The sequence below is a fragment of the Protopterus annectens genome, chromosome 4.part0, assembly GCF_019279795.1.
Source record: "Protopterus annectens isolate FY-2018-M chromosome 4.part0, PAN1.0, whole genome shotgun sequence".
NCBI classification, from domain to species: Eukaryota; Metazoa; Chordata; order Ceratodontiformes; family Protopteridae; genus Protopterus; species Protopterus annectens.
The window spans coordinates 1973322277-1973349834 of NC_056733.1; positions in this window are offsets into that span (position 1 = coordinate 1973322277).

Sequence of the window (27558 nt, forward strand, 5' to 3'; positions counted from 1 at the left end):
TGCTTCTGACTGCCCCATCCTGTGTAGCAAAAATCCCAAAGTAAAGGTCCAAGTGAAAAGTAATTATAAAAATGTAGTGGCTCTAGATTGCCTGAAAAGCCCCCTATAAGAAATAATAAATTCAGCTATGTAAGCATATTGATCAAAAATATTCCAGATATTTCAAGACAAAGCAGGATACAATGTGACCTTCTCAATATAAATTAGACCCAGGAACTGTTTCTGAGACTTACAGGTTCATAGGTAAATACTAGCCTAACTGCCCTTCCAGACCATTTTAAACCTAGTCAATTTTCCTTTTTGTGCTTGAATTAACCTATCGAACTTGGTGTTAGATTGACCTTAACCATCCCATGGACAATAATTACATATTAACCCTAATGTGAATAACTAGAATCATACCATAGATAATTTGAGGGAAACTGTGCATGGAATAAAGCTTTTATGAGCTGCCTGTGTCCATAAGTAGTACAGGAGACAGTCCTGGAGTAAATATTCTGTTTCCCATCCATAGATCCAAGTTCGGCTTGAATATGGACATGGATGAGCTTTATTTTACATGGATAAAGAGGCTGTTCCAGAGCATTCTGTTGATGTTGCAGAAGAGGTTTAGATCCCTAGATTTAGTATTTCTAGTGCCACTTGACTAGCATATATGCAGTAAATCAATCAATATTGGGTATATTGTAGGTCTGTGGGGTAGATGACTTCCCACATGTTACAACAATGTATTTTTTTGGCATTTAGTTTCAGTTTGTGGTTTTGGCACCAATTATTTATTTGAGACAAACCTTCCTGCAGGATGGCCAAATTATTTGAGGATTCATTGACTGCTCCTAGCTTGCAGCCATCTGCAAACTTAGTCAGCTAGAGCCCTGTGATATTGGCTTTTACTTCAGAGAAGTAGATGCCAAATAGGAGTGGTCCCAGCACAGAGCCTGGGGGGACTCTGCAGGTGACTGGTCTCTTTGTGGTGGTAGCTTTCCTTATTTTGTTTTTCTGTGTCCTATCTGTGAGCCAGTTAGCAATCCAATGGGTGACATAAGGGTTTATTCAGCTTTTCAACTATGCCTGAGTAAAGGACTGTGTCAAAAGCTTTGGCTAGGTCAAGGTATGTGGTTTTTACCATTTTATCTTCATCCATTGCTTTGGTGACCTTTCAAAAAAGTCCACCTGGTTGAGTAAGCATGACCTGCCCATGACAAATCTAAACTGAGAAGGGTCAAGTGTTTGGAGGGTCAAGTGTCTGGAGGTTCCATCCACTCTTATTGATTAGTTCCATGATGTCTCTCTATGGCTTTGGATGAGGCTGGTCAGACTAATGGGTCTGCAATTTCCTGAGTCTGTAGAAGGTCCTCCATTATGCAGAGAAATTACTGTAGCTGTTCTCCATCCAGTTGGCACTAAACCTCTACGGAGGGTGAGAGTGACCAATGTAGTTAGGGAGAGGTGGCTAAATCATGCTTTATACTATTTAATATGCATCCAGGGATACTGGCAAAATGCATAGATTCAGTAGTTTTAGCTTTTGATTGCACTTTTAGGATTAGACATTGTGTGACAGCTGGAGGCAAGCCAGTTTCAGGTATATCTTGAGGGACAGATGGATAAAAGAGAGTGGTAAAGTTAGAGTTAAATATACAGGCCAGTAGGATGACTATATGTTCAGCTTCAGTGTAGGTAACATCATTCACAATCAGCTCAGCACATTACTGAGTTGTGCTTCTGAGATTATGAACTAAAAAAGGCATTGTGATTGTGTTTGGCTTGGGTATCCCTTTTAACCTCAAGCTTGGCTTTGGTGGATTTTATTCAATCCTGATAAGTTTGTTTACTTCAGTGACAAGGGCTCCAGCATTCTGGAAACTACTATTCTTACTTTTGGTCAAAGTTATCTTCCTTTTACTGTAAAGCTTGTTGATATTATGGTTCTACTATGTAGGTTTGTTTCTGAGGTTTACCCTGCCCTTACTCTAACAGGGTACAGCTGCTTCTATGCAACTGTTTACATACTGCTATAGTGTGGAGGTGTGCTTTTCTGGGTATTCAGTGGCGTTAACTGGGTTTAGTGGAGATCTGAAATTTGCCAATGAATTTCTAAAGGAACATCAGATGGAAGGGATCTCTAGTTTCAATTTTATTTTGAAGGAGGTGGCTTTATGGTCAGACCTAACAAGTGATGAAGATACACAAGATGCCTCCATAATAGTAAGGACAATATACAAGATGCTGTTCCCCCTACTGTGTATTCTGACTAATTGTTCCAGGGCATTTGTATTAACAGTGTCCAGGAATCTCTGTGCTTGTTGTGCACTAGTGATAGTGTAAGTTTCCCAGTCTATAGTATATTCCTCAGAATATGCCATATCACCAGTTCATTCTGCAATATTTTAATTCTTTACTTTCAAGGTAGGTTGACTGGGCCACAAAGGTACATATTCAGTCACGACCTTGTTGCAAATAAAGTAAGCAAGTCCAAGGCATTAAACAAAAGTAAGAGATGCCAGTTTGCATCCTGGTTGTAAACAGGCAACAACTTCTTATAAATATGTATATGTATATTTTTACATCTATGTTATGGAATGTCACTATAATATATAATTTTGTTACACCTTTAGGTTCATAGGTTCATAGGTTCATACTAGGCTATCTGCCCTAGGGCATTTATAAGCCTAGCCAGAATGTGTTTGGCTTTCGCCACCCATTTTAAATTAATTTTGCTATGCCCTTTTTCGAGGTTAGTATACTGTGCCTCTGTCTAACAGTGACACAGAAGTGATACCCGGGTTAAACCTATGATCTCCCATCCACTCATCAAGATTCCTCTTGAAGAGAGTCAATGAGGGACTCTGCCTAACCTGGACTGGGATTTTATTCCAGAGTGAAGGGAGCCTCTGGGTTATGAATCTGTCCCTCCAGCATGTCCTATTTATTTCAGTGCTGAGATTCAAGTCTCTCGAGTGCATAGCTCAATGGGATTTGGGTTTTCTGAGGTGCAGCATGTCCATTAATTCCGGGTTGGACATGGCTTTATATGTCAGGCACAGATCGCCCCTGAACAGGTGGTATGCCACTGAGTAGAACTGGAGTTTCTTTAACCGGGCAGCATATGACATCTGTTTGAGCCCTTTGATCCTCTTGGTGAGGTACTTTTGGGGTCTTTCCAGTTGCTGCAGGTGTCTGGTAAGGTACATCCCAAAAGGGGCATTGTACTCAATTATGGGCCTGATGAGGGGATGAGTAAAGAGGCACAATGACCTCCCCTGATCTAGATGTGAATCCCTTCATGATTAGGTGGGCTATATAAAATGTTTTTCTAACCACTTTGGCCACGTGGTTGTCAAATGAGAGACTGCTATCAACTTGGGTCCCCAGGTCCCTAATTACTTCTTCTGTACTTAATGGATTACCACCTATGTGGTAATTTGTGGGCACTTTGTTTTTGCCAAAGGGGATGACTATACACTTTTTGGCATTTAGCTTGAGGCCATGGCTCTGGCACCAGTTGTCTGTTTCTATGAGGCCCTTTTGGTGGATGCTTGTGTCGGCTGGAGAGTCAATTATGGCACCCAGTTTGCAGTCATCTGCGAACCTGGTCAGCCACAGTCCTTCCGTGTTGGCCTGTACCTCCGAGAAATATATACCGAACAAGAGAGGTCCTAGGACTGAGCCTTGTGGGACGCCACTTGTAACTGCTTTGGAGTCTGACATGGCTCCAGCAATTCTAACCATGTGGGCTCTGTCCTTGAGCCAGTTTGCAACCCTTCTAGTGACAGAGGGGTTTATATTTAAGTTGGTGAGCTTATCTATAATGCCCGAGTGGGGTATTGTATCAAAGGCTTTTGCAAGGTCCAGGTAGGCTGTGTGGACCACCTTCCCCTCATCAATGGCCTTGGTGACTGTTTTAAAGAAATCAACCAGGTCTAAGAGGCATTATCTGCCCTTAACAAAGCCGAACTGGGTAGGATCCAGTGTCTGTAGGTCCCCAATATCTTTATTTATGAGGTCCATGATGATCCTTTCCATAGCTTTGCAGACCAAGCTAGTCAGACTTATGGGGCGATAGTTTCCAGGATCCGTTGAGGCACCACCTTTGTGGAGAGGGACCACTGTTGCTGTACACCACTCTTTGGGTACATATCCTGTAGTAAGGCTGAGACTGAACAGTAGTTTTATGTTTGGGTTTAGCTCTTCTTGGAGTTCATGTAGGACGCAGCCCGGGACACCGTCTGGTCCCATTGATGCTGTGTTTTTTGCTTTGGAGAGGCGGCTCTTACCTGAGCATCTGAGATGTCAGGGGGGCAGCACTCTGCTGGGATAGATATTTGCCCTTTTGGTGGGGGGGGGAGAAGTTTGCGCTGAACCTGTCAGCTAGGATGTTGGCAATGTCTGTGGGTTCGGTCTATTTTTTGTCATTTTGGACTAATTCTGAGCATATCTGGGAATTCCCACCCAGGTTCCTAACATAACTAAAGAAAGCCTTGTGATTATCCTTAGTGTCCTATGCAATTTTTCTCTCGAAGCTGGCCTTAGACGATTTTATGAGTGCCTGTAGTTTTTTGCTAATACTGATCAGAGATGCCTTCCCTTTTTGGGATTTTGCTCTATCATTTAGTAGCTTCCTCCTTCTATTGTATAGTTTGTTTATGGCTGGGGTCCACCAGACAGGACGTCTGCCTTTAGAGGATTGAGTCTTGGTTTTATTTGGGATTGCATGATCCATGCATTCCTGAAGGTGTTCATAGAATGCATTTATAAAGGATTCTGCGGTCTGGGCCATATTTTCCACAGGCCCGGGGGCTTTGAAGGATTCCACCTCGGTTTTGAGGAGTGTGAAATTTGCTTTAGAGAAGTTTTTCACTGTGGTTTTCTGGGCAGGAGGTGGGGTCGGGATGTGAATATCCAGTGAGATTAGTTTATGGTCTGATCTTACCAGTGAGGGATACACTTCTGGTCTGGAGCATAGAGTCCCCATGTTGGTGATGATCAGGTCCAGTATGTTTTCCCTCTTGTGGGAGTGGTAACAAGTTGTTCCATAGCATTTGAGTTTATAAATTCTAGGAACCTTTGGGCTAGGGTGTTGGAGCTAGAGTAATGCTCCCAGTCTATGTTTGGGTAGTTGAAGTCGCCCAATATAATGGTGTTTGGAGAGACCTTCATATTTTCCAGTGTTCTCAGGAAGGCCGAGTGGGGTTCCTGGGTTTGGGAGGGTGGTCTGTAGCAGGCTATAAACTGGAAGGCAGTTTTACCCACTGTTAGTTGCACATGGATAGTCTCTGATGCTTCGTGCTGTGCCACCAACCTGGAGGTGTGGGTATCTTTGACGAATATTGATACTCCCCCTCCTTTTGTGGTTCGGTCCAAGTTTTGGGGCCGAAAAGCATGGTATGAGGTATAACCTGGTAGTGCTGGGGTGCTCTCGGAATTTTATGTTACTGTTGTTACTATGTATGTAACCCAGGCTGAGCCTACAAGTGGTCAAAACCGATCAGTGTTCTACCCCAGTAAACAAAAATAAACAAATTAATATTTATTTAAGCAGTTTAGATGTAACATTGGAGAAGAATTAAAACAGAATTAAAAATGGACATAATTATGAATAACAATGGAGAATGAGCAGTAGAGTAACAATGGATAGAGGTAGAAGGAATGTGTAGGTGAGAAATAGCAGATTAATGTGTGGTGAGGAGCAAAGAGGTAAGCTTTTTTTTGAGTGATATCAATCTTCTACTTTTTTATTCAATGTTGACTTTTTTTTTTTTGAATTAAAAGGTTTAGTCTGTAGGGCTGTATCCATCATGTATCTGTAGTTATCTACTAGAAAAAATAATTTTTTGGAAAACAAATATCTTTTCCTTCCCAATAAATATCTACCAACATCATCAAAATACTGACAACAGCAAACTACCACTGAAAAGAAGAAACTACCGTTGACTGAAGTTATCTACGGTGACTATCAGCAGTGAAGCAAAAAAGCCTGTGTTAATAGTTGGGTCTTGTGTACCATATCGGCGTCAATTGTATTGATGACAGGATATTGATAACACAACATTACAGTAAAAGTATAACAACAAAAAATATAGGAATATCAAGATACACACATTGAATTGAATAATACTGATCATTTCAATATCAAAACATTGAATGAACAGAGAAGATATTGATGGCACAATATTGAAGAACAGAAAATCGCTGTATAAACACAGACACAGAATATCAAATTGGCTTCAATGGCAGAATATCAAAACACAGAATATGAAATCTTGCTTTCAACACAATATCTAAACTCAAACTTTCATCTGTTTTGCAGTGATCAGTTAAAGTTTAAAGTTTGTCATCTTTGTGCAGAGTTTAAATCACAGGATGTAGACTGTGAGGAAGACTAAAATGCAAAAAAGGGGTTGTGAGCAAAGCTTGCGCTTGCACTTTGGTTTTTAATACTGGCTTTTGAAAAAAAGTTTGATTTACTTTACATCCTGCTGTTCAAGTAAACAATTTTGTTTTATTATGGCAAAACAAAGAGTTCAAGAAGCCCGTCATAAAATATCCATCTGATATTTCATCGCTAAAATGCCTATCTGAATCACTGCACAACCTCATGGAGGGATCTAGCACAACATGAAGTCAGGCATCAGGACACTCCTGCAGGTGAGAGGTGTGGAAACATTCACATTGACGTATGTCAAATGAAATGCTGGCTTTGTTTAGAGTTCACAAATAAACGCATAATAACTCAAAGCTAGTAAGGCATGGTAAACATAAATAAGAATGTGTATACAGTGCAGATATCATAAAGGATACAGTCTTCAAAATGGGATCTGTACTTGTACTTGTATGCAGACACCTACCAAAAAAAGGCTTCAAAGATGGCATATAATATGATACTGATGAATACTACACTCATGCCACCTGTGTGTGTGTCGTGTGTGTGTGTGTGTGTGTGTGTGTGTGTGTGTGTGTGTGTGTGTGTGTGTGTGTGTGTGTGGGTGTGTATATATATATATATGTATATATATATATATATATATATATATATATACACATACACATATATATATATATATATATATATATATATATATATATATATATATATATATATACCCCCTTCAAAACATCGAAAACTGATAACATCTAAAAACATAACATTGAATATCTAAGAATAAAACATCTTAAAACTCCATAAAATTGAATCCATAATATTCTATCACATAATCTAAAAAAAAAATAAACCTCTTAACATGGCTCCACATATAGCACCAAAACTACCAAACACACTTTTTACTACATTTCTTCAGGGGGGCTTGATACAGTGAGGTTAGGAAATTAACTTTTTCCCACTGTAGTGCGAACTTGGAGTTGGTATATTTAATTTACTGGGGGTGTGGGGGTGGAGCCCCCCCATGATGGGTGCAGGGGGGGCTTGCCCCCCTGCAGAAACGTAGTAAAAAGTGTGTTTGGTAGTTTGGTTTCATTATATCTGGAGGGGATGTTATTTTCTTGTGACTTGTAGTGTTATATGTTATGAAATTAGATGTTATGGGTTTTAGATGTTCTGGTCTCAATGTTATGAAATTAGATGTTATGGGTTTTAGATGTTTCAGAGTAGACCCATATATATCACTCTACTATTACTAGTCAATCACCACAACTGTCACCGTTTGCCGTCGACACAAATCATAGGGCATATCCTCTTACACTGGGAACTGTCAATCTCATACATCAGTCAACCATCTGTATATGATGACCAAAGTGTGTTGACAATACAAAGGTTGTTTTAAATGTAAATTAATCTATGCTGGAACCCCCCCCCCCCCCCCCACACACACACACACACACACACACATACACACACACACACATATATATATATATATATATATATATATATATATATATATATATATATATATATATATATATATATATATATATATATATAGTCTACTTCACATATGAGCAGTTCATTTGACCGACTTTTATTTGGTCGACAATTCATTTGATCGACAAGCAGTTTTATGTGGAGGGCTTCGCCCCCCACACCCCCTCTAACTATATATATCAACTCCAGAGTCGCACAACATTGAGGAGGGGGGCAAATCTGCCTGTCGACCATATGAATTGTCGACCAAATAAATGTCGATCAAATGAACTGTCGACCATGTGAAGGGGACCCATATATATATATATATATATATATATATATATATATATATATGTAATATATTTATTTATATATAGATAGATAGATAAATGTATATATATATATATATATATATATATATATATGTGTGTGTGTGTGTGTGTGCGTATATATATATATATATATATATATATATATATATATATATATATATATATGTGTGTGTGTGTGTGTGTGTGTGTATATCTCATTTATGGACGTAGTATTCTGTATCAAACAAACAAAATATCAACATCCAAAACACTGACACATTCAAGCTTACAACAAAACAAAGACAAGACAATCCTCATAGCATGCAAACAAAAAGTAAAGTGTTTTTGCAGGTAAGGCAAGTCCCACTACACCACCACATGCCTTGGTAAATATATATACCAACTCTGAGATATCACAAACCAGGGAAAGGCCGAATTCCCATATCTGGGGGTTGTCAGTCATACTACACCCACAACACACACACACACTTTTTAAATGTGGCCATAACTGTTTTCAGATAGGACCCAGGGAGAAAAGCAATGAAAACAATAACTAAACCTGGCTATTGCACATCACAAGAATAGCACAATTATATGCTACATGCAATTAGACCATAAATAGTGAACTGATAATGACATTAGTATGTGTGCATAGCTGCTGCACAAATAAAACATATTAAATATATACAGTCACAAAAGAACATAAATGATTAGCCAAAAAGTGATGTCAATACTCAGTAATGCAAACAGACAAAGCTATTTAAAAAAACATAAATAACACTTGTACTAATATTTTATAGTGCTGTACCAGATAAGTCCTTTTTGTTTGTTAAGCTAAATAAACTCTTACTTTACTGCTTAGGTTATTTATTTGTTAACACAATGCTGTTTGAAAACTTAGGTGAAACCAGACTTAGGACGCCTACTGAAAGGATGCAAAAATATAACTTAGCTAGACTACAATAAATGGGAATATAATGTGAAAATGTCAAGCTGAGAACTGCAAATATTTCAAAACCCAGTTAGGAGTGCACTTATCTATCTTGTTAACTGGGCACCTTCCATATGGAGTAGCCTTACAGCAGTAGTCTGGTAGAACAATCTACTCCAATTTACGCAGTGCATAAACAGAGGCTGAGCAAATTAAAGCCTACAGGATGAAGGCTGCTAGCAGCTTATAGCCTAAACTCACCATGCTAGACTGTCAGTCATAATAAAAAATAAAACATATTACAGTATTATGATACTATTAATTACAAAAGCAATACAATAATCCCCTAATAATGAATCTAACACTATGTGTGCAGTGTTTTCCTTCCCTATTCTTGTGCTTGTTAAAGTCATGGAGTAAGAGGGCTTCTAATTATAGCAGGAGACCAAAAAGAGCCTCAAACCAAACTGCTAAAATGAGATGCTCTGTAGGGACATCTGTCCATACCTGGCATCAATTCATCAATGACCTCAGTATTAAACTTATTCTACACAACTGTAGTTAGACCCCCAGTCATCTTAGTTGGGAATTACCTGTATGCTTGTACACTCTGGCATTTCTACTCATTTATCTAGCATGACAAAAAAAAAGCATTAACTACATTTTTGAAGCTATCTGATCAGGGTAATGCTCTAATTAATAAAATGTTTCTATAGTTAAAAAATACCAGGAAATAATTTGTGAAGAAAGCAAAGATTACGAAGGACAGCTGTTGTTACTAGGCTGGCATGTGTTTTAAGGAAAAGTTCTCTGTACAACTGATTCCTGGGTCTTAAAAGATTGCAAAAAAAAAAAAACATGTTAGCAGTTTACTACTTTCTCTATATCTTTCATCCATACAAGATTTTCATAATCTAGGCCTCAAAACCTTAGTTCTTAGCAATCCCTGAGAACTGTCAAGGCATTATGTTTTGCTGGTGACAGATATATCAGATATTATGAAGGTATATACACTGTTTTCAATAAATAATGTAGTTATTTTAAGTGTGGCAAAATTTACAGAGCAAATATTCTTAGATCATTAAAAATATATTTTTTAATTTATCTATTTTTAGTCACTCTCCTCTGTATTCAACTTGTACTGCTACATCTGCCTGTTCTGCATAGGCCCATTTGTACCTCTCTGACCTGTCCCATAATCAAGCAGAGATTCCAATCGAATCCTGCTTTGACCCTGTAGGTGGGACCTCCCTCTCTAGGATGAGAATGACCTCACAGTTTTTATCCTTTAAGACTACTGGGGTCCTCCACCCATATGCACTGTTAAGAGGCAGTGGGGAGTAGACAAATCCTGCCATAAACCTGCAGGCAGACTCCTTCTTCCTCGCAAGCAATAGAACAACCTTCATTCTTTGGCCTCTAAGACTGCCTCTTTGCCAGTAATGAGAAGAATCCCAAGGAGCAGGCATCAAATAATGCATCTTGGAAATATTATAAGAAGGAATCTCTAATTAAGCAGAGTTAGGATGATGCTGGCATCACCATCCACATCATACTGTTAATGTCCCCACCCTACCCGTGTATTAAGTAGTCTATGCAACAAGCAGTAAGACAAGGTTATGCTTTCCTGACTGCAGGCAAATCCACCCCAATCCCACAAGATTAGTCATACCCATCCTCCCTTGTCATGCATCAGCCACCTGAGCCATAGTCAGGGTTTGATTACTCTTTGCAATCGGTATGGCCTAAACACTTTTCTACTAAACAAAGACAGACACATGGTCGTCCTAAATGACAGTGTTTAAGAACCATAACAAAACATTAAATCAATGGGAGGTATTATAATGTTTAAATTCCTCATACAGAAAGCATTCATCTGCTTAACTGCACTGACTAAAGGACTGATCCAGAATGAATTGTTTCTTTCTTTGACAAACCCAACTTGCTTAAAAGTTGTCTAGCAAGTAACTTTGCTCCCTAGCAGCTAGACAAGAAAAATACCTTTGCCTCACCAAAGAAGCTAACGTAGCACCTGTAACTAGAACTGCACAAAAGAAAAGGGTTCTGCAATGATACTTCTAATATGAGACATGACTGTCTCCCACAGCCCTTAAAGGTAACCTTAGCATTTTAGCTTTACTTTTTCAAAGAGGAATTATTGTAGTTTTGCCAGGTTTCCTGTGTTTGAATATGCCCATGTTCCTCAGATGTGTCACCTGCCAGGTTTCCTGTGTTCAAATATGCTTATGTTCCTCAGGTGCATAGCCGGCCTTAGGCATAGGCCAACTAGGCGGCCGCCTAGGGCGCCGCTCTAGCAGGGGCACTTTTCCAGTATTTATTTGGTGTGGGTACACCAGGATGGGAGCACTGGGTGGTGTGGATGGGAGCTCCCTGCAGCCCTTTTGCCTAGGGCACCAGCTGACCTAAGGCTGCTCCTGCTCAGGTGTGTCACCTGCCCATATGATCTGAAGTAATGCCTCTGTCACAATTTTCTGTTTTTGTTTCTGATAATCCGATAAGCACAGGACAATAATGCTACTTGTCTTCAGGTACAACCTTGCTTTGTTGGAGCGTAGTTCACCTCAGTAATAGAAAAGAAAAACAGGATGCAGTTATAAAAACATATTCTGAGAAACTGATTTATTTAATGAACGTGTTTGATTAGAGCAGGCAGAAACTGATCTTTAGGAAGATTTTCCATCCTTGAACAGTGAACTCAGTCACAGAAGAGCTAGTCAACCAACCTCAGACTTAAAATCAGACCTTTTCTTTTCAGTCACAGGATTGCTTCTTCTGGTTTCATCTTGGGCATTACAGTCTGTACCCAACTGGCAGTTTCTTGCTAAAACAAGCATAGTACAAATGCCCTTCCTCCATGTTTTGGAAGAAACTCTGTTTTCTGTATGTACTGCAAACATGCAACAGTAAACAAATGGGTGGCTGGATAACAACACGAGGTGATGTGAACGTCAGAGGAGCTGAACATCTGCTTTTTTTTTCTTGCAGACACATAGAAAAAGAAAGCAGAACACATTTCATATGGTACTATAAATCTGAATTTAATAATGTAGTATAACTTCTTCTATCCTCCAAGTCTGGAAAAAGTATTTCTTTAAATAGAAGAAAATAATGCTTCGTTATCCATCTCCACATTATTGCTGATAAGTAAATATACTTGATGGGCATAGTAATTATTATGGTCCTTTCATGCGTACAGACTAAATTAGTCTGTCCTTCAAATGTCACCATTAATTCTAATACACTTGTAGAAATAAGCCTAAACAATTAAATTACATTAACGAGTTTCTCATTAATTTAATGTGTGCCTCATGCTTTACATCATATTCATGCACGTTTTTCAATTTGTAATTTTGTTGTTTTCTACAAAGTTGAGTGGTTACAAAAAAACTGAAGGAAAATGTCAAGAGGTTTTACTACATGAACAAAACTTTCCCCTGTGCAAAAACTTGTAGAGACTGTACACAATGGTATCTGATGAATAAGTGTTCCCCATACTATTTGAAAACATACAAGAATAGAATGACAGACTTCCTGCTCGAGTGGTTGTGCTTCTGTCCATGAGTAAAGTTCTCTCGCTCGCTCTTCCTTCCAAGTATTACTAAAGAGTGAAATCCAACACTTGGGGTCTTCTGTTTAGAAAAAAGCTGTCAAAATTAAATCCTAAAGGTAGTAACAATCAACTTGAGGCATCACTGTCCAAACTATTAACCTTGCTTTATTGAAAAAGGGTAGGGTCACAAAGAAAGGGTTGAAATAGGTGCAGTTCTCAGACCTTACCTTACAGAAGATAAGGAAGGCAGCCAAGGAGGCTCATAATCCTAAAGAGCAGGGTACTCCGTATGTTGTTATAAAGGGCTATTGTGCAATGAAATGAGTCCTGAAAGCAGCCTAGAGGGAGAAGTAATGCAGAAGCTGGGAGTACTAACAGCCTAGCAATGGGCACTTCTGGCCATAGCCCATTATATTCCCTAGGAGATGTTGTATGATCACAGTGTGAAGGGGGGTCCTGGATATAATTCATGATGACTTGGAGGGTGATAGTGATTCCCCACATCTAGTGCATGGCTCAGTACTGGAGTTGCATTGTTTTCTTGCACAGTGGACTTTGGTGGGTAATACTATAGTGCACTAAATCCCATAGATATAGCTCAGCTATGCCTAAGTTGGTACTGTATCACAATGTAAGTGCAGAACTGTAACAAAAGGCACAGCATACAGCTTGACTGCATGGCAAAAACTGGTCAAAGAGTTTTGTGTTGCATAATGGGGTTGTATGCCATCTTATGTGCAGCACAGAACACTTGTATGGTTTCTTAGCCCAGTTACACAAGGACGCAATCCCCATTCTCCTCAAAGGCTGACAAAAGTAGTTCTCCCATGCCTTGCAAGGGCACTTGAACAGAAACAGAGGACATGGCTGACTTCCAGTATACCCCAAAGGGACATGGAGAAAAAAGTCAAAGGTTTGAGGAACCAGTAATGGCCAAAGCAGAGTCAGCCACTAGCAGCTGAGGCACAAACTGAGCCTGTTGTATTGGCATGGCCTCTTTGTGAGTTTTCTTTTTCTTGGGACCAGAGGAAGTTAGAACCATGGGGTCAGTATGCTGATCCATATTTCTGCTGAAAACAGAGACTAATTCCCTTCTAGCTCAAGGAGAACAAGTCCCTGAGAAGTAAGTTGCCAAAAAAGAAGTTATGTACTCACCATAACATTCCATGTTTGTAGTCCATCTTGCCCTTCATTCTTACATATTCAGTTCGGATCCTCAGCTCCGACTTGGCTGATTACAAAGCTCAAAGTCTCTTAGTTGGCTTGTGGCAAGGTAGGTATCCCATAATACACTAGTAAGAATCCCCTGATCTTGTTTACTGCTGAGTATAAGAGTGAAAGAAAAAAGTTATCCACAAGGAACAACAAAGATGAAAGGTCTCCACCCTACCAAGGGCAATACTATCATGTCTCCAGATCCTCCAAGGCCAAGGGTAGGTGGATGGGTTTGTAAGAATGAAGGGCGAGATGGACTACAAACATGGAACGTTATGGTGAGTACATAACTTCTTTATGTTCTGTAGTCCTATCTCACCTTCATTCTTCCATATGGGACAGTGTCCCTAGCACCATTTTCTCAGGTGGCTCATGGGAATATACTCCTAAGAACTGTGAAACCAAAGGAGGCTCTACCCCTTGAGGTCAAATCCAATTTGTAATGAGTAATAAAGGTATGAGGGGTAGCCCAAGTTGCTGCTGTACAAATACTGTCAATTGGAACTCTGGCTTGAAAAGCAGCAGATGTGGATATGGATCTTGTGGAATGAGCTTTAATTTTAAATGGATGTTCTTTCCATTGGAAGAGTAGATAAAAGAGATACAGTTGGAAATCCAGTTAGACAGAGTCACTTTAGAGACTGGCAGACCTATCCTAGTTTGAGAAAATATGAACAATTGGTCTGATTTTCTAAGTTCCTTAGTTCTATGAAAGTAGAACCGTAACTGTCTGTGAACATCAAGTTGATGTAATTTATATTCTGCACTGTTTGAATGATTAGGAAAAAATACAAGTAGTTCGATAGTTTGGTTCGAATTAGCCTGAGAGCAAACTTTAGGGATGAAGGAAGGGTTTGTATGAAGGGAAACTGTCTTTATGAAAAATCAAGTAAGGAGGTTTGACTGACAGTGCTTGCAACCCTTCTAGCGGATGTAAAAGCGACTAGAAAAATGGTCTTCCAAGACAGAAACTTCAGTTCACATGAATACGTGGGTTCAAAAGGCGGGGAAGTAAGTTTGGACAGAATTAAATTTAGATCCCAAGGAGATACAGGTTCCTGAAAAGGAAGTCTCAGCAAAGTAGTGCCTTTAAGGAAGGTTTTACATAATGTGTGAGCCATCAGATTAGGCTCATGTTGTCTCAAATGAAAATTTGATATAGCTGTCAGATGAACTTTAATTGTAGCAGCAGCTGATCTCTGATGGAAAAGTTTGGTTAGGAATTCTAACACCAAGGAGATGGATGCTGTGTAAGGATCTACATTTTTCTCTTTTGCCCAGATAGAAAATCTTCTCCATTTGCTAGTGTATAACCTCCTTGTGGAAGGTTTATGGGAAGAAGTAAGGATATGGGTCACTGCAGGTGAAAAATCATGAAGCCTGACTAGAGATGGAAGTGGAGCAGCCACACTGTCAAGTTCAGGGTGTGGAGGCAGGGGTGAAGGGAGCCTGACATGTGTGTCAAGAGGTCTGGAACTGGGTCCAGAATCCATGGATTGTCTAGGAGATGAAGCCTGAGAAAGGGGAACCAAATCTGACAAGGTCAGTAAGGAGTGATCAGAATAATTTTGCTTCCCAAGGACTTTGCTTTCTGGATCATTTTCAATATGAGCAGAAATGGGGGAAATGCATAAAGAAGTCCCAGAGGCCAATTGTGAACAAGTGTGTCTCTTGGTGACTCCCCCAGAGGGGGAATAAGGGAGACGTAGCTGGTGCATTTGGCGTTGATTGGACTGGCAAAAAGATCGCAGCAAGGCTGTCCCCATTTGCAGAAAATCTGTTCCGCTACTGTTTGATTCAGAGACCACTCATGAGGCATCAAGATTGCCCTGCTGAGCTTGTCGGCTATCACATTGGTTGTCCCTGGGATATCCGTTGCTACTAGAAAGTGCTGGGAAGATATCTCCCATTGCCAAACATGAAGAACCACTCGACAAAGGGGGTAAGATCTGGTTCCTCCTTGCTTGTTTAGATACCATACCACTGACATATTGTCCGATTGGATTGCTATCGTCCCTAGAGGACAAAAGTCATGAAGTGCTTGCAATGCTAGAAGCACTGCTCTCATCTCTAGGACATTGATATGCAAGTGAGCCTCATAATCTTGCCATGTGCCTTGGACAGCCCTACCTAGATAATGCCCCCCCCAACCCTATCTGGGAGGCATCCGTGGTCACAGTAGCAATGGGTTGGCAAGGATGGAAGGGTGTTCCTGTCGTCAGTTGATCTGGCTGAATCCACAAATGAAGGTCCTTTTTGCAAGATTCTGTTATGAGACAGAGGCAGTCGTTGAACAGACCACTGGGAAAAAAGTAGCCATTGAAGAATTCACATATGCAATCTGGCTAACAGAACTAGATTTATGGTAGAAGCCATGGTCCCTAAACGTTTCAGGACTGTCTTGGCCTTGACTTTTTGTTGAGGAAGTAAGCTGTATATCTGTTGTCTAAGATTTTGAATTCTGTCTGCAGGAAGATGAGCCAACATGGCAATTATGTCTATTTCTGTGCCTATAAAAGTCACAAATTGAGAGGGCGACAAGGCAGACTTTTCCCAATTTATTGTAATTCCTAGCTGGGTACAGAGCTGGATGGTTGAATCCCTGGCTTGTAGGAGTAGGTACCTGGTGGTGGCAGTCAGGAGCCCGTCATCCAGGTACAGAAACACTTGGAATCCACAACTTCTTAAGTGAGCTGTCACTACCGCCATGCATTTGGTGGGCACCCTGGGGGCTGTGGTGAGACCAAAGGGCACAGCCCAAAATTGGTAATGACTGGCTCCCAGCCAGAAGCGTAATGAGTCCTCGATGCTCTGTCCATTTTGATGTGGTAGTACACATCTTGGAGGTCTATGGAGCACATCCAATTGTCTTTCCCTAATAGTGGGAGTATAGACTGCAGGGTTACCATTCAGAGCTTGGACTTCTTTACTGATTCGTTTAGTTTGCTGAGGTCCAAAATGGGCCTCCAGTCCCCTGTTTGTTTTGGCACTAAAAAGAATCTGGATGCGGGGACGGTTTGGATGACTCTCTTTGAAAGCAACTTCTGAACTTCTATGGTTGCTTGATCCCTGTGATTTGGTGGAACATCTGGGATTTTCTTGGGGGCATGGGGTGGAAGAAAGAAGGGTATGGAGTATCCTCTGGTGATTATTCTTTGTACCCACTTGTCTTGGGTAATGTTGAGCCACACTTTTGTATACAATGATAAGCAACCCACGATTGGCTCCAGAGAAGGGCAGCTGGGCCCCACATCAGGAGCACTGATAGGGACGGCCACAAAAAGAATCGCGACCACCCTGGTTTTGCGGACCCCCCCCTGCCTCTAGGGCAATGTCTACCATTAGCTCCTCCTCCCCTGCCTCTGAAGGAGGAATCACCCTGTGCATCCGGGAAGAATCTCTGGGATTTCTTGAACCACATTTTCCCGCCTCTCTGACCCTCTGGGTATGGTCTAGAAGGTATGATAAAACATACTCCCATGGCAGAGAGAGTTTTCCCTTCCTGTTCGCACCTGGTGAGTGTATCTTTTACCTTTGGTCCAAACAAAGAGGAACCGTCAAAGGAGGCCATTGGTAAAAGTAAATTTGAAAGGCTCCGCAAAATTACATATGCGCATCCAGGACTGTCTCCTAAGGGAAACCCCTAAACCCGCTGCCCTACTCGCTCCATCTGCTGCATGGGAGATCAGCCTCATGGAGGAGTTAACAATGGAGTTAAAGGGGGACAACTGAGCAGTAACTTTTTCAGGGACTCCTTCAGTTGATGTACCTTGGAGAGTATCTCATAGCTCCTTTAGGAGATCTCTTTGAAGCCTAGTAAAATGTGTGAGGTAATTCAGTGATCTGAGAGTAAAAGCCGCTGAAGAGAAAATACGCATCCTGTATCTACCCATTGTTCAAGACTCCTTGTTAGGTGATGGACAGATGTAGAAGTCTCCGCTAGTTCCTCTTTGTGGCTGACGCCACCACCATGGCATCTACAGGCACACCTTTGGTCAAGAACTCTTTCTCTTTGGAGGCAGAGAGAAATTTGTTGTGTCTTCTGGGGACTGGTTCCACGGCATCAGGAGTTTCCCGCACCTTTCGACTAACTAGGTCCAGGAGCTCATCAAAAGGTGGAGACACCCAAGAGGCTAAAGGTTGAGACCTGAAAGCCTTCAGGTACACTGACTCCTCATCAGAAAGGGTGACAGTGGGCCAGCCGCCTCTCTGCTTTAGGATGTCTAAGATATCTGCAAAGGAGATATCATCAGAGGACGACCTAGGGGACCCTTCTGACTCCTCGAGGTCAGTGTCCGAGGTGAAGGACTCATGCGGGGAGTCTACATGCTTCCTCTTGCATGTCCTCTTCTGAGAGGGCACCTCAGAAGGGTATTCTGGGGAGGTCTCAGAAGACTGGGGGCCACCCAACGGAAGCTCCTGAGGCTGCGGGTCTCTGCTGTCGAGAGAGAGAGAGAGAGAAAGAGAAAGAGAGAGAGAGAGATACGGAGCTGAGACAGAGGTTGGTGCTTGAGGTGGAAGTGTATCAGTGCCCTTGTGCAGAGCTGATGACCGAGACAGCAGGCTCCTCATCATCTCGAATGCAGATCTCTCTGGCTCCGAGGACAGCCCCATTTCTGAGAAAACGGAGGTAGCCCTTGGCTCCAAAGTGATTGGCTCCGAGATGGATGTTGGGTCCGAGCTCAACCTAGCCGATGCACCGAGTGGTAGGCTCAACACCAAAGAGGTTCGGGTCCAAGCATGCCTGTCGAGGCTGACTGGTGAGCTTCGGCTCCTAGACACCAAGGCCAGTGCTGAAGGTGATGGCATGGAACTCGGCTCTGAGACAGCCACAAGGGGTGCTGAAACTGAGGGTTACACAACAAGTGGCATCGAAATCTCCAGCTCCAAAGGACCAACATGGCTTGGAGAAGGAACAGCAACAGGGAGAATGGCCTTAGATGGCTCCGGAACTGACTGGGTCAGAGCCAGCAATAATTTTGGTAAAGCAGACGACTTCAAAAGTCTAAGCACTACTCTCTCTACATCCTCTTCTGAAAGGCTCTTGGAGGATCTGGATGACAATGTAGGTGACCTAGATCTCTGTAAAATGGGAGATCGTAAAGTTGGGGAGACTGGCAATAGCTCTCTAGACTGGCTCCGATGCAATTTCTTAGTAGTCGGCTACAAAAGACTTGGGGCTGACACTGCAGTGTCAACATTGATGACCTCAACCGGCTCCGATGACAGTGGAGCCAAAGAGGTAGAAGGCTTATCCAATTTTAAAGTTTTCTGAGGAGGTCCAGACAAAATAGTTGGTGCAGGAGAATATCTCTTTGCCGACTTGACCTTCTCTTTCTTTGAGGAGTGAGACTTGGAGAATGATGAAGAGCTGGCTAAATCCTCCTCAAAGGATGGTTTAAGGAGACCTTTCAGTATTAATTTGTTCTTCCTTTCTTGGAGAACTCTGGAGCTGAAGGAGTGACAGAAAGAACAAGTTTCCTGTAGGTGAATGGCTCCGAGGCAGTAAACACAATTACTATTCCCATCAGTAATTGACATTTTTTGGGAGCACTTAAGGCACTTTTTAAAACCCAAAGGTTTATGATCTTTGGACTCCTTTGCCATGTCTTAGTACAAATAGAAGTTCTAAAAAGACAGAAGAGAGGACAAGGTCCTCTAACTTAAATGGGCCTCACCCTTTAAGGAAAAACTACACACAAAACCACAACTGAGGACTAGGTCCTCTAACTTAAATGGGCCTAGCCCCAGTAAGATAACTCACACTCAGATAAGCAAGCAACAGAGGACTAGGTCCTCCAACTTAAACGGGCCTAGCCCTGTTGAGGAAAAAACACTAGAAAGGTTAAATAGAGGATTAGATCCTCTAACATAAACAGGCCTAGCCCTGTTGAGGAAAAACACCAGAAATGTTAAATAGAGGACTAGGTCCTCTAACTTAAATGGACCTAGCTGAGGGAAACAGGAAGAAGCTAAGTCAGAAAATATCACAAATTGTAAAATTTAAACAGCAGGTAAAACTAGCTAATAATAGTAAACAACACTGCACACAATAAACTATTCTATTGAAAACTAGAAAAAAACAGGCCCCAACACAAACACGGACCTACGCCACTAGGAAACTATGTCAAAAACTAGCACACAGAAAGGATACCACTCGGAGAACAAAAAACGGGCCTAGAGTGGCCAACAAGTCTCAGCAATAACTATGGAAATTTAGCAAATCACACTGCTATTTACTACCTATGAAAAACTATTACTAAGACTATGTAAACTAAGCTATCTTATAAGTAGAAATATCAATAAGACTATAATAATAATGAAAAATATGCAACTTAGCCACGGCCAAGCAAGAAGCACTTCTGAACTCGTAGACGTGGCAAACGAGATCTGGGGATTCTTACTAGTGCACTATGGGATACCTACCTTGCCACGAGCCAACTAAGAGAGTTTGAGCTTTGTAATTGGCTCCAAACCCATATGTAAGAATGAAGGCGATATAGGACTACAGAACATGTAGTATTCACAAACAAACTAAATACAAGTTTCTCCACAAAAAGTCTTTAAAATAAGCACAAATAGTAAAAGTTAAAGAAGAAGGTAAACAGTCTATCAGACCAACCAATCTTGCAACATTTCCATAAAACACAGTAAACACAAAATATCTAATTTTTCACATAATCAATAAAAAAAAACAATTGTGGAAGATTTCCCACAGAAGGAAGTTACTTGCCCAGCAATGGATGATATGAAGACCACTGCTGATCCTCTGAAGCCTGCAAGAGCAAAAGTCTCTAAGGGCAACAAAAATGCACTGAAGCTTGTGGTGCCCAGGCTCTTGGTTTTGATTAGTTCATGCAACCAGCAGCCTGGGTACATGGAGAAGGAGCCCAAGGCTTTGGAAGACTGGTCAGCTGTTATATCCTTGGTAGGACATAACCGATACAGCTTAGGTTACTGCAGCAGTGATATATCTCGACATCTACTAATAAGGTAAGTTTATTTACACAACTGTACTTTTTTATTCTATAAATTGTCATAACTCCAAATATGCTCCATTCACAATGGGGCACTGTGTTAGGCTAAATCTGGCTTTATAGACAATCTTACCTGCATGCCTCATTTAGTATGTGTGCACACAAGTCACATTTGGATCTCATTATACCCTGGTACTCCCCTATTGACAGCATTTGGCTATGTTTGTGAAGGACAGGGCATGTGGGGTGACAAGCAGGTCCACAGGGAAAGTGTCACTCAGGCAGCACTATTATGATACAAAACCAGCAGTGGCCACTATGTGACTATATACTGATTTGGCAACTTTCACACATTTTATTGGGCTTTGTGTGCTTATGTAGATATACAATGAAACCTCAGGAAGATCTGTTTCAAAGATGCTGAATAAACTGTCCAGTCGTGATGACCAGGGCTTTTTATAGTGGCAGCAGCCCTAATGTTAAGAGTAACACTACTATTATGGCGTGAGCCCTTTACACATATGCAGTGTGGGAAACTTTGAATTAGGCACTGTGTGATACACAGGTTTCAGAATCATTTGCTTATATTGTTGCACAGAGCATAAGTTTTGTATGCTGATAAGCACTGGCTGGTGAGTAGCGCCAGGCTCATCTCATCAAACAACATGCAGCCAATTAGGCTACCTATTCCAGTGCTGTAAAGCTAAGCAGTGCAAACTATGTCTCTAAATCAAACTTATCTATGGAAATAATTGTTGGGTTGTCTTCTCAATGTATCCTCCTCAACTGCATGATACCCAACACTGTTGCTTGTTAAGAATAAGACCGACTTATACTAAAGTTCATCCATCTATGTCAAAAAGATGTTTTGTATGTCACTATGTCTTAAAAACATCCTACTAATAAAATATTCCAAATCTAAACTGTCAGCCATACCATGCTACTTTTTGCTCGGTCCTCTAATTTTAAGTAGATACTGCTATTAGAAAACAAATCTTCACAACATTATAAGTTATGGTCATTACTTAAATATGTGCAACTATGGAATCTTCATTAATTTGCTAGTTATCTGCCTAATTCAATGCAGGGTGATGGGGAGATGGAAATTATGCATGCGCTCAATGGGAACAATACACAGGAGCTCATCCTGAATGGGGTGCCAAATCATCATAGGACACACACACATGTACATAAATATGCATATATACACACACGCACTCCAAAATGAAATTTAAAGTATCACTAACTCTGCTGTATAAATCCTTTAAAATGTGGAAAGAAAGTGCACAGAGGGCACCACAACAAACTAGGAAACCTAGTGCTATGAAGCATCAGTACTACTGCTGTGTTACTTCACCTCTTAAAACAAAACCAAGTATAATGTACATAAAATAGTGTAAATATAACACTAGCATACCTCTATGTACATATAGTTTGCATATTTTATTAAAAGGTATTTAGACTGTATACATGGATATAACATATACTTAAATTATCAAATTTTAACATGTCCATAGAACACTACAAGGCTAACTGCCCTTGTGGGCCATTTTAAGCCCTGCCATTTATCCCACGTGAGAATCAAACCCTGCACCTTGCATCTAGATATTTGAAAAACTAAATTATTTTAAAGTTACTGATGAAATGAGCAATATATTGTGTGAAATGTTATTAATACACATTTTTTTCTGGTTGAAAATATGACTTCTCATAGACACCCTGTTGCTGCTGTCCTGGTCAGTCATATCAAGATTTTTCGCAGGTGCCTTTGACTGGTGGGCTATACCATGATTTCTCAGACACCCTGCATTGGATGGTCACAAAATTATGCCAACTGCAGTTGAAACAGCACAATACAGCCATATACAGCGAGTATCCAGACACAAGAAATGCTTACATTTACTTATTTATTTTACATTTGTTGACCGGGATAGTCTAACTGGATTTATGTCCATTTTCAGTACAGTCCCGGGGAGATAAGCTCCAAGGGATTACTAGACTACTAACATACAGGTACTAGTTGTTATACAGTTAAATACTACACATTTTAAATAGTTCAGGAATCTTCACAGTTTATTCAAAAAACATGTTACAAGCATTAGATAAGCCCCTGGATTCATGAAGCTTGTGCCAGGTGCCGGAGTAGCATTGGCGATCTAGTGCCAAATATGGCCGCTGAGCGATTCAGGTACGAGCTGTTTCCACGTGCACTACCAGTGTATGCCAGAGCTGCGCAGCTCCTGGTGCATGTATGCTAATTACCCCATGCGCAGCAGTGCAGCATGCAAATGAAGGTATACAGCGATTCATGAAGTGGTGCAGGCATAGCATAAGCATGAAGAAATGTAAACCAAAAAAAGGTTTACATTTTTTCAAACATAAAATCGGAGCCATGAAAGTGGACCAAACTTACGTATTATAATGTTAACATATGCCAATGGCTAAATATATAGCCAATGGCATAAAAAAAACATGCACAACACATAAAAAATAACATTTAATGTCATGGCCAAACTAACGCAAAGTAAAACCTCAGTGCATCGGTGCACAAATGGTGCGCAAACAGGATCACAGGGAAAATATATTTAGATGTCATAAAACTTCAATGTAACACAATTCATGAATTCACCATAATAGTCAATGGTATGCATGCTACACCACAACCATGGTGCAAGGGTTACTAAGGGTCTGTGACAGTGTTCTGCGTGGTAACTAGGAATTAGTAGTCAATGCCATGCAAATAAGTCAAGTAATACTGAATCACAAACGCCTCGCTGGCATAAGGATGTACCACATGGCATAGCGGTACAACACCGAGGAGTGGCCTGGAGGTAAACATGACATCAAGAGAGGGGTGCGCCACCGTAGCTGTAAGCACATTGGAGCATTGCTAATCCAGGTTGCCTGTTGCTAAGCAAAGCCGCAGGATAGGGGTGTGGAAGTAGCCATAGCTTTGCTTAGCTGAGAGCACACAAGGTAACCAAAAGTGCATGTGAACATGGATGAAAACCCGCTCAAAACCTGGTAAATGGCTGTGCACAGCGCGCACCACAGCTGAAACAGGAAGGATACAGGAAGACAATAAGGAAATGCTGCAGCATGGTAATTGGAGTACAAATGAGTAATTAACACCTAGGAACTCACAGTGGGCCATTGACAACAGCTAACAAGGCTGCTAGCAGCTACCTGCAGAACAGGGAAGGGGAGGTGCTGTACAGCAAAGAAAAGAGAACTGTCACAGAAGAACAAAGCAAACTTGCAGTAGATCAGGTACATAACACATTTCCCAACACAATCCTGGGTTATGAAAGTACAAAACAAGAAAGCCGGCAGCTGGATGCATGACTGACAATGGGAGGGGAATCGGGTTGAAAAGTGAAGTAAAGGGCAATAGATGAATCATGTCAGCCAAGCGTAAGTCAACAACAAAGGCCCCACAATAGCAGTACCTGCTGTAAAACCAATAATTAAGATACCCCGCAGCTGGAATTGCACATACACTCCCAATAACACCAGCATCATTCATTGCACAATAGTATAAGGTGTGAAAGCCCCACACACACACTTGTGTATTCCAGACACCCTGCACCATTGGTGTATACAGACAGGGAACTTTTAATATGTACATGTTAGGGGCTGCCATAGCTTTGATTCACCAGCATGTGTTGGAGACTGACGGTGGTGCAGAGGATGATTCTGACAACCATCTCAGGCACCGGAGGAGAAGAGTGTTCAGACCCAAGGTAACCTACCAGGGGCTACATGATCTGGAGATAGTAGAGCATTACAGGGTGGACAGCAGCACCATACAGCAACTTGTTGAGCTGTGCCAGCCATGCCTCATAGCCACAAGTAACAGAGGGGAACCCATCCCAGTGGACACAAAGGTATGTATAAGCTTGAGAATACTAGCCACAGGTACCTTCCAAAGGCCAACTGGGGATATCATGGGGATCTCACAGGCATCAGCATCCAGGGTACTCCACCAGTTCCTGGATGCCATGTTACCACATGCCAATGAGCACATATATGTCCCCCGAACGCAGGAGGAGTTGGCCAGCAATATGCGTCTCTTCCACCGTGTTGCAAACTACCCAGAGGTACTGGGTGCAATAGACTGCATGCACAAACACATCAAGTCACCACCTAGTGAGCAGGGTAGGTGCTACATAAACCACAAGGGATGCCCCTCCATCAACTGCCAGGTCATGTGCAATGCCCAGGGCATTATCATGGATGTGTGTGCTGGCAGCCTTGGAAGCTATCACGACTCCCACATCTGGAATGCCTCACAGCTGTATCAGGTATTTGCTAGGGGGGGCATCCCATATGGCCACCTGGTGGGGGATGCTGGCTATGCACTGGAATATTGGATGATGACTCCCATCAGAAATGCACACACAGCCATGCAAGAATGCCAAAATGAGACACACACAAAAACCAGAATCATCATAGAGCCCGTGTTTGGGATGCTGAAATCATGGTTCTGTTGCTTGGACATATCTGGTGGAGCCTTGCAGTACACTCCAGGCACATGTACCCACATCCTCATACTATGTGCCATGCTACACAATATGATCCTGCAGAAACAGCTGCAGCAGGGACAGAATGGTGAAGGCCCTCACAGCCCACCACCATTGCCAAGGGACCCACAGGCACAGAGGGACTCAGACCACAAACACCCTGTGCCAGCTCCAGTAGGCAGACGGAGGCATGCCCAGTATGCCCATGCCTTGGCAAAGAGGGAACGTATAGCACACACACTTACAGTGTAGGCACTTATGGACTAACACCCTTCTCCATCTGCACACACAGCAAACATTGATGGCACACCTACACGACCACCTGTAAATTGTCATGTATAGGTGGTCTACTGTGTGCATCCTACATAGGTAGCCCTCAACTACTGTACACACAACTGCCATTGGCACAAGGTAAGTCAATACCTGAACAGTAAATTAAGCTATCAGCATGTGTCCATACTGTATGCATAGGTTCATAGATACATAGGTAGGTACATGCCTAACTGCCCGAGGCCACTCATAAGCATAGCCAAAAAGTGTCTGCTATCGCCACCCCATTGATTAACTAACTGTCCTCTGGGGAGCAGAGCCAATTGTGGGATTCCTGGGGTGTATCCACTGTTCCCCACCCACTCTGCAAGGATTCCCTGGAGTGTTAGTGAGGGGTTTTGTATAATGTAAGCAGGGATGTAGTTCCAAATAATGGAGAGTATCCATGACATGAATCTTCTCAGATGATTTACATGTTACACAGTATACCTTAACCACAGCTTGCATATATAGGTAGTATTCCACAGAATAATAAACATGTGGAACAGACAACCACTGAAATGTGCATTAATCACCCTTGCACTACCAGTGCCTGCTCTGAGAGGTAAAATACCACTGCCAGGATTAGAACACGCAACCATGTACACAATCTTCACAATAACATACCACTAAGGTATCTGAGATGTACCGATGGCAGTTGTGTATACTGACAGGATAAAACACAAACGGTAGGAATGTGTAGAAATAGGACAAACCAACCTGTACCCAATGAAAGGTGTATGCTTTATATATATATATATATATATATATATATATATATATATATATATATATATATATATATATATATATATATATACATCAACATATATATATATATATATATATATATATATATATATATATATATATATAGAAAACAGACTGTATCAAGGTTATCAAAAAGCCAAAGTCCACTCCACGATATTTAATCTTAACGCACCTTTTATTAAAAAACAAGCAATGTTTTCGCTACAACCCCTGTTGTAGCTTCCTCAGAGTACAAAATAGGACCAGTGTCAGTTTCTTTTTAAACATAAAAGCTAAAGGTGATAATTGTTAAAAACAGATTACATTAAATAAAACATGATAACAATGTTGCTACCAGGTATAAAACATGTCCTTACACCACTTGAGAGAGCTAAGTCTCACATTAAAACTCTGAAAACATTGTTATAAATGTATATAGTCTACTAATAACAAGTAGCCGATCCCTGTCGGATCGGAGCATGCGTAAAACATAGTAAACAATAAAAATAATGATAATGAGCTGTCAGTGTCATAACAAAAGTTAATCTGACCTAGTACTAGTGTCAGAAAGTGATCGGTCCTGCGGTTATAAATTGTCAGTTGACCGCACTTATCCGGACCTAACAAGTGTAGATACTAGAGAAATAGAGTCAAAAACTGGCAGTAGTTATTAAGCTTACCAGGACTTAAGAAGTAGAAATTAGGTCCTACAACATCAGGCTTTGATATAGTAAACAATTCAATCAGCCCATTTTCCATACAAAAAAGAAATGACTTAAGTATATTCCAGACTTGAACCTTAGGTTAGAAACTAGTATTCTTTAAAAATGTGTAAGTGTTTTGAGTAAGCCAGTACCGTTAAATTATTATGGCCACACCGCTGTTAAATCATACCAAATACGAAATCAGTCACCGGTCAGAAAGAGCTATATGTTCCGTGGTAACACAAAGCAAACTAACCCAAAAAGGAGGGCGTCGTCTCCCCACGTGACCCCAAGGTCCGAGTTCTAAAAGTGATAGCACACAGTTCCAAAACATAAAGCTAGCAATGTACACACTAAGGTGCACATGAAACCAAAACCAGGCACAAGAGTTCTATGTGGACCC